Raw genomic sequence first — 7,520 nt, forward strand, 5'->3', positions numbered from 1 at the left:
TCCCATGAAGCTTCAATAGGTTCTTATTGAGATTTTTTCATATTTTAGCTCAGGATGAACTGATGATACCATCTAGAAAGTGAGTTCAAGACTATGTTAATAGCCAATTACTTTGGAAACTCGATACCCAAGTTTCCTAGTCTGTCAATGTACGAAATCGTTTTAAGAATGTGTGAACATAAATGATTCCCATCTTGATGTTTACAAGACATCAAGGATTTAACGATCTCTATTCATTCTTTCCAATCCTGCTCTTCGAACATTTCCTTGAGATTCTCATTAATGTCGAATGCCCCAAGGCTCTCGAAACTCTTTTGGAGCTCGGAAGACATGGTCGCCAACTTTATGCAAGCCACTTTCATTGATTCATCGTAATGCTTGTTATAAGCAGCCATTTCCTCTTCAGAAGAGTCATCATCCAGTAAGGGGAGATTTTGATCAAGGACATACTCTTTGCCCTTGTACCTCAAAGGTTGTTGTCGTCATTCAAGATGAAAGAGTATAGTTGGTTTCAATTTATCCTTAAAATAATTTTTAACTCTAAATGAATTATTAACAAGGCTAGGTACCATATTTGTCTTTGTGATCTGTAAAGGGATCCCGTAAACATACAATAAAGCTATTTAAGTAGGCAATGCACTTTGCTAGTTTCAAGCTCTTTAAAACTCATAGATCATTTGAGATTCATTGACATTAAATTTCATATTAGTTTCATATTGTGTTTATCTCGATTCAGTGATTGGGATGCCACACATCACATAATATATGGTGAATCAACCATGCAAAACAGTGTGATCCTCGATATAAAATTGTCCTAAAATTGATGTGTCGGTTAACTATGCACATTACATCAAAAAAATAATTTCACGAGAGGCACATCATATTAACTTATATTTTCTCAGTGATGTGTTGGTTAACCACACACGCTTCATCATCAAAATATAAACAATATGTGCATTTTCATGGGTAACACATGAATCAGGTTTTTAATATTTACCAGGAATTTTGTTATATTACTTGATTAATACTTTAAATATTGAAAAAAAAATCCTACCGAACCCTTTCAGTAACTCCACTCTCAAAATAGGAAAAGGTTGTGAGGGTTGTAAGCAGTGATGCTTTGAATAACCAACGTCATTCGGAATCAAAGAGACCTCATTAAACATCGCTTATAGTATTAGAGTGGTACGCCTAGTCTTGTTGCGACAATAAGATTTTTAATAAACATGTGAGGACACATGTTGTATGATTGCTATACATATAGTAATCATACCATATACTAAATTTAAACCTTTTAAATTTATTTTATTTTCTTTCTAACTTAATTCTATAAATAAACTAAGTTCAAGATAAATATATTTCACTTCATGTTTAAATGATATTCAAATTTTAATTAAGTAAATGTTAATATTTAATTTTTTATTAAATAATATTTCATATTAATCTAAAATTCGAATATTCAGATTTAGACAACTAAAAAATATTTTAAACAAGAGGTTTATCCCTACTTCTTTGAAAAAAAAGAAGACAAAACCCGAAATCTGATCAGCTCGCCAGCCGCACTGTGACCATTAGGGGTTCGCTATGCGACTGCGACTAAAAAGATTCATGATTTTCGATTTTTACAAATTTTGTGTAATTAACTAAAACCTATTTGGCTATGATAGCATTGTTGGGTTTTACTAGCACCATATTATTGGAAATAGTGTCCAAGGTCATTAACTAGTTGGTAATATTTCTAAATAACAACATGGTCCTTTTGGGTTGGCCTCATGAAACAAATAGAATTAAGGAAATGGAGAAAGTAAGTTTTTAATTTATTAAGGAATTAATAAATTAATTAGAAATTAATTTAGTAATTAATTAATTTTTTTAATTAGTTAAATGACTTGAATATTAATTAATCCAAGAAACTCACTGGAATAATCTGGAACCTCTTGGAGAGTTAATATGGACGACTTTTGTATGTTCTTGGATAAGGATATGGCAGGTTTTAGATAAGGTAAGGATAATCCTTCAGTGTGTGAAACCTTAAAAGATTTATCTACTACCTATAAATTTAGGGCTTGGAATTAAACCCTAGCATACCTTTTGGAGCCTTTAATTTCATTATCCCCCTCTTGTTTTTCTTCATATACAAAAATCACTCTTCTCTAGGGTTATGGGACTTTTGCATAAACCCTAATTGAGTTTATTCCTTGTTTGCTTTTGGAGTCTTGGGTCTGACTACAATATAGGAGTTCTCCTTTGGGCTCTTCATCCATTGTAAGGATTTCATTCACATTATCTAAGTATTAAGTGGTAATTATTATGTCCTTCTTTTAGAAGATTTTAAAGTACATTTCTAAAATTAGTAAAACTGAGATTCTAGGATGCATTTGACCTTAGGTAAATATGTTGATTATTTCACTACCTTTAGATTGCGTACTTGATGCAATAAATCGCTAACAAATACATTATCTAATGGTAACAGAAACAAATTAAATTTACCTAAGTTTTGATGCACCCTAAGATCTACTTTTTCCTAGTTATAACAACAAATTTAAAATTACACTAAGGAGAAACATACTAATCTCTTGGTTTTTTTTGGTTTACATGATTGGGATCGGGATCCTACGATCCCACAAAAAGAAATGTAACACTTGTTTTCCAGGATAGGGCGGTGGAGGGCTTAGAGGGATCGAAAGTAAGGTTTTTTTGGGAAAAACTAGTGCCACGATGTGATAAATGGATCATCGTGATGTGGCATGCCAAATGCATGAAACACATGTCAGGATGGCCGCCACGATGTAGAAGCGACTGCAATCCAACCTTTAACCACAAAACCCTAGCCTCCTTGAATGATTAAGAGCTTTTTGGTCGGTGGAAAACCTTATTCTTGGATTTTTATGGAGCTTGAAGAAAGAAGAAAATCATTTTGGTGCAAGGAATCAAGGAACCAGCTTGGATTCATCATCTCCTTCATATTTCTGAGTTGTTAGAGGTATAAATCTTTCATCTTGACCATTGTTCTTCTTCATGCCAACATAAATTCATTTTCTTTGATTTTATCCCTTCCTTGGATGCTCTTGGAGTTAGAAAAACTCTAGAGCTTGAGATGGATTTGTAAGGTCAATAAGCTTCTAGTAAATAAGAAAAAGAGTCATGTTTGGAGTCCCTTGTCTCCATGCACAAGTTATAGCCTCATTAAGTACTTAATGGACATAGAATTATAGATCTTGCCTTGTGGTGGCGTCCTAATGGATAAAGTTGGAAACTTTATCCATTAAGTCATTGAAATGGACTTGATCTAAAGTTATGTGTATGGATCTGTAAGGATTAATCTCTTAACAAAGAATATGGCTTTCTACCAGGGAGCACGGTGTGGCCAAGGGTATGCCACGATGTGGTGGTGTCCTGATTATCAACTATTTTGTCATCATGTATCTATAACGTGGCTAAGAGATCTCCATGTCGTGGTAGGTGTCGAATTGGTTGACTGTTAACTTTTCATTGACCATTGACCATTGAATTTTTGACCAGTTTGACTTTGGTTCAAACTTGAAGGAATTGGGTTATTGATTAAGGATCTATATTTTCTTAGTGCATTCGGTTTGTGGCAGCGATCAATATAAGGAGTGAATGTCTTAGTGATCTATCAGTAGTGACGTAGTGTGTTGTATATGTGGTAGTCATTTGATACATAGGTTGACTAATGTATACAATTGCTTGTGTTTATGTTCTTGCTTGATTGATTGCTTGGTTTATATTTCTACGTATTGGGTGGTGGGTTGAGGTGGTCCTATTTTGTATGGTAGGCCAAGATACTCGAGCGGGCCAACAGTGTGCTGTAGGTTAGGTACACACTAGTGGTACGATATAGGCGTGGGAGGGGGGCCAGTCGTGGACTAGAGGCCCAAGAGAGTGGTCCAGATGTACTGTAGGCCTTATGAGATGCTCCAGTCAAACTGAAGGCTTGTGTGTGTGCATGCATTATATGTGTATTGTCGTGTGTGATATTTTGGGGGAACTCACTAAGTTTTGGCTTACAGTTGTGGATTAAAATGTTGTTTAGGTACCATTGGTGATCATGGGAAGGCAAAGGCATCATTGTACACACTCATCAGCAACATCAGAGATTCCATATTTATTACATTACTCCGATTTTCAAATGATTGTAATTTAGAACAATGAGTTTTCCTAACTTGGGTTTTATTAAAATAATGTTTTACCTTTGTTTGTGAAAATTGGACATTACAAGAAAACATAGTTTTAACTTTTAAGTACAAAAAAATGAAAAATATCTTCAATATTCACTTTTTTGTTTAAAACCATTAAAAACTTCATTATTAACAACAAAAAAGGTAAACGCTAAAAAAGAAAGAGTAAAAGTCGTAAAGTGGTTAACATCATTTTTTATAACTTTTTTATTCTTTTTTTTTCTAAAAAAGGTTCAATAGAGGATGGTATGGGATCAGATCCTGATTCTACAATCATATCTACGATCCTACGATCTTACTTCGAATCCTACCCCAGATACTATCTGTATATGATCCAACTCGATTTTCATACTTATGATCATATTATTGTGTGATCCTACGATCAAGATCGCGAGTTTAACAACCTTAATGGTTAGCAAAATGTAAAGCTTTTTTGACAATAGTAGTTTATGACAAATAATAAATAGGTGAGAAATAAAACTTTTAATTTATTTTTATTATGTGTCCTGTTTTTTTTAGTGAACAATTGGCTTAAAAATAAGGGAGATTTTTGTATATACCATTACTAAACATCTAAATATCGTATTTGACCAGCTTAAACTTTAAATATCATATTTTCCCTTCTTTATCTTTTATAATATTAAATTCACCCAAATTTATTTTTAAATAGATTTTATTATTTAATAATCTTTTTTATAATCTTAAATCATTAACAGTAAAAAAGACAACTAAATGGACGATAATACTCTTCTTAATCATCCACATAGGGTTTTATTGCTTTGGTTGTTTCCTCAAGCCGTCCTCTCACAATGACGTTCACCTCTTGCCATCTACCTTCTTGCATTTTGCCACTTTCTTCTTGCAATCGGTAATAAGCATCGGGTAATTTCCCTTTCTTTATATCCCCCTCTTTTTGCCAACATAATCAACACTTACATGACAAGAATCTTGAAATGGTGAAACCCATGTATTAATTTCACAATTTCCTTTTAATATATGCCCTTTGTTTAGACCACAACTCCAAATCACAAGCTTAATTTCAATTATGCACTTCTAATTCTCATTCTTTCATATATAAAGTGTTTGATGTATATTTAGCAATTGTGTATTCGAAATCATTTGGATTGACTATGCATTCTAACCTTTTCATTTTAGACACTTGAAGCTATAGCTTTTGAAAGCCCTGATAAGTAGAGATGGCCTCGTTTTCTTAGTGAGCTTGTCAAATATGGTGCACTTCTTTGTTCACGTTCTGATCAGGAAGCAAAGTAATCACAAATTTGAACTTTCTTTACTTTTAACTATATTCAATTTTTTATCAAGTGAAAAATATGGATACCACTGTTTAGGGTGGAGATATTTGATTACTTTAATTAATGTTTATTAGTTATTACACAACATCGATGTGGATTGGATCTTCACCGAAGAAATTTTATCTTATTGTGGACAAAGGGAGTATTATGACTTATGTTCCATGCTCTACTTGTGAAAAATGTGGCTGGAAATCGGCATGTCTTTCCTTTTTGTATCCCTACTAACATCGATGTGGATTGGATCTACACCGAATTTTTTTTATCTTATTATGGAAAAAGGGAGTATTATGACTTATGTTCCATGCTCTACTTGTGAAAAATGTGGCTGGAAATCGGCATGTCTTTCCTTTTTGTATCCCTACTTAAAGTTCATCAGTAAATGGCATGCATGTATGCTTTCTTATTAAAGTTCTGAAAGTTAATTATTGATCATGCATACCACTACCAGGACCTAAAGTTTGATCCAAAGTCATCCATCCCTTATAAATTTCTAAAGTGCAACAAGAACTACACATGTCACAAGGAAAACAAGCAATGTGTGTATGAAAATGTATATGTTGAGTTCAGTTCTTGCAGTAGTGTTCTTGGTGGAGACATTATATCTTTTGGAAATCAAAGTGAACTTTCAGCTCAACGTGCTATTTTCAGTTGTGAAAATGCATAAACTGGTGATCTCTACAATCAACATGCTGATGGGATAATAGGTTTAGGTCGTGGTTGTCCGAGTCTAGTTGACTAACTTGTTGATCGAGGTGTGATCAGTGATTCCTTCTCTTTGTGTTATAGTGGAATGGATATTGTTGGTTGTCTCACGGTTCATGGTGGCGTTTCACGCCCTCAAGAATGATCTATTCATACTTAAACCTAGCACGTAGATCAATGGTTGTTGTATCTTGTTTTTGCTTGATCTTATCTGGAAAGGAAGGAGTTCGTACATCATTAACATGATGAAACAACCAGATTGTGACACTTAGTTTCAGAATGTTTCTAATTTCGAGATAGCAAGCCCTAAATTGTTCAAATAAATGTATTGGGCTTGAGGGTGATAGATTTAGACCCTATAAGATTTTGATAATGATGGTTAAGCGATTAAAGACCTCAAATTGTGCTTTGAAGAAAAATGGTAAAATGGGAAAAGTAATATTTCGGGCTTCCTGCATGGATTATGGTTTTTGTTGGACATGTATTAAGTCAAAAGTAATTAGATATGGTTTTAGGGCTTGTTAATACCTTTCCATGTATATAAAGATCACATAAACCAGAGTTGAAACGAAGGGGTTATGATTGTTTGAAATTGGGTTGGAATTAGGTGAAAACTCATCGTCACGAGGTGAAAAGCAGTCTGTCACGATATGAGCGTTAGGTAAGAAGTCAAGTGTGTATTTGAGAACTTTTAGGGGATTTCTAAATTTGGGATATGTTGAAATTCTATATTGAAATATTTTGAGTATTGTTATGCTTAGTTTAGTAGTGTTCCTGGTCAGGGACTTGGGGTAAGTATGACGAGTGGATGATCATCATCCATTATATATGTCTAGAGTTTAGTGTAACACCCATAAAATTCATGCCAAATTTAAACTTTAAAAATTGTTTCAAATTCATCAATTCATTAAAAAAGTGTTTTCAAAATGTATCATATCAGAGTTTTTCCCAGAACCATAAACTAAACAGGAGGAGCGGTACGACCGTGCCTTTGCCTTGCCACGATCCCCTGATGTACCTGAAACAACAAACTGAAACTGTAGCCTGAAAGCTTAGTTAGTTCCCCAAAATACCGATACACATACAGTCTGCATGACTATAACAGCAATATCGTATCATAACATAACAAAACAGAACAACATGTAATGGGTCCATAACTTTACAGACTGGATTACCCCTAGGCCCACAGTGTGAGTCTGGATTGCCTTCCGACCCACAGCTCACATCTGGATTGCCATTGAGCCTACAGTACGAGTCTCCCTCAGCTCATATCTGGAATGTTCCACCTACTAGATTACCCCTGGGC

At 34.1% G+C, this 7,520-nt stretch overlaps 1 pseudogene; it reads left to right on the forward strand.

Moving 5' to 3' along the window:
- The first annotated feature begins 5,008 nt into the window (after window positions 1-5,008).
- On the forward strand, window positions 5,009-6,359 carry LOC145064665 (aspartic proteinase 36-like; annotated as a pseudogene).
- Window positions 6,360-7,520: the final 1,161 nt, after the last annotated feature.

This window comes from Lactuca serriola, chromosome 7 (assembly GCF_051521515.1).
Source record: "Lactuca serriola cultivar US96UC23 chromosome 7, Lser_US96UC23_V15, whole genome shotgun sequence".
Lineage (NCBI taxonomy): Eukaryota > Viridiplantae > Streptophyta > Magnoliopsida > Asterales > Asteraceae > Lactuca > Lactuca serriola.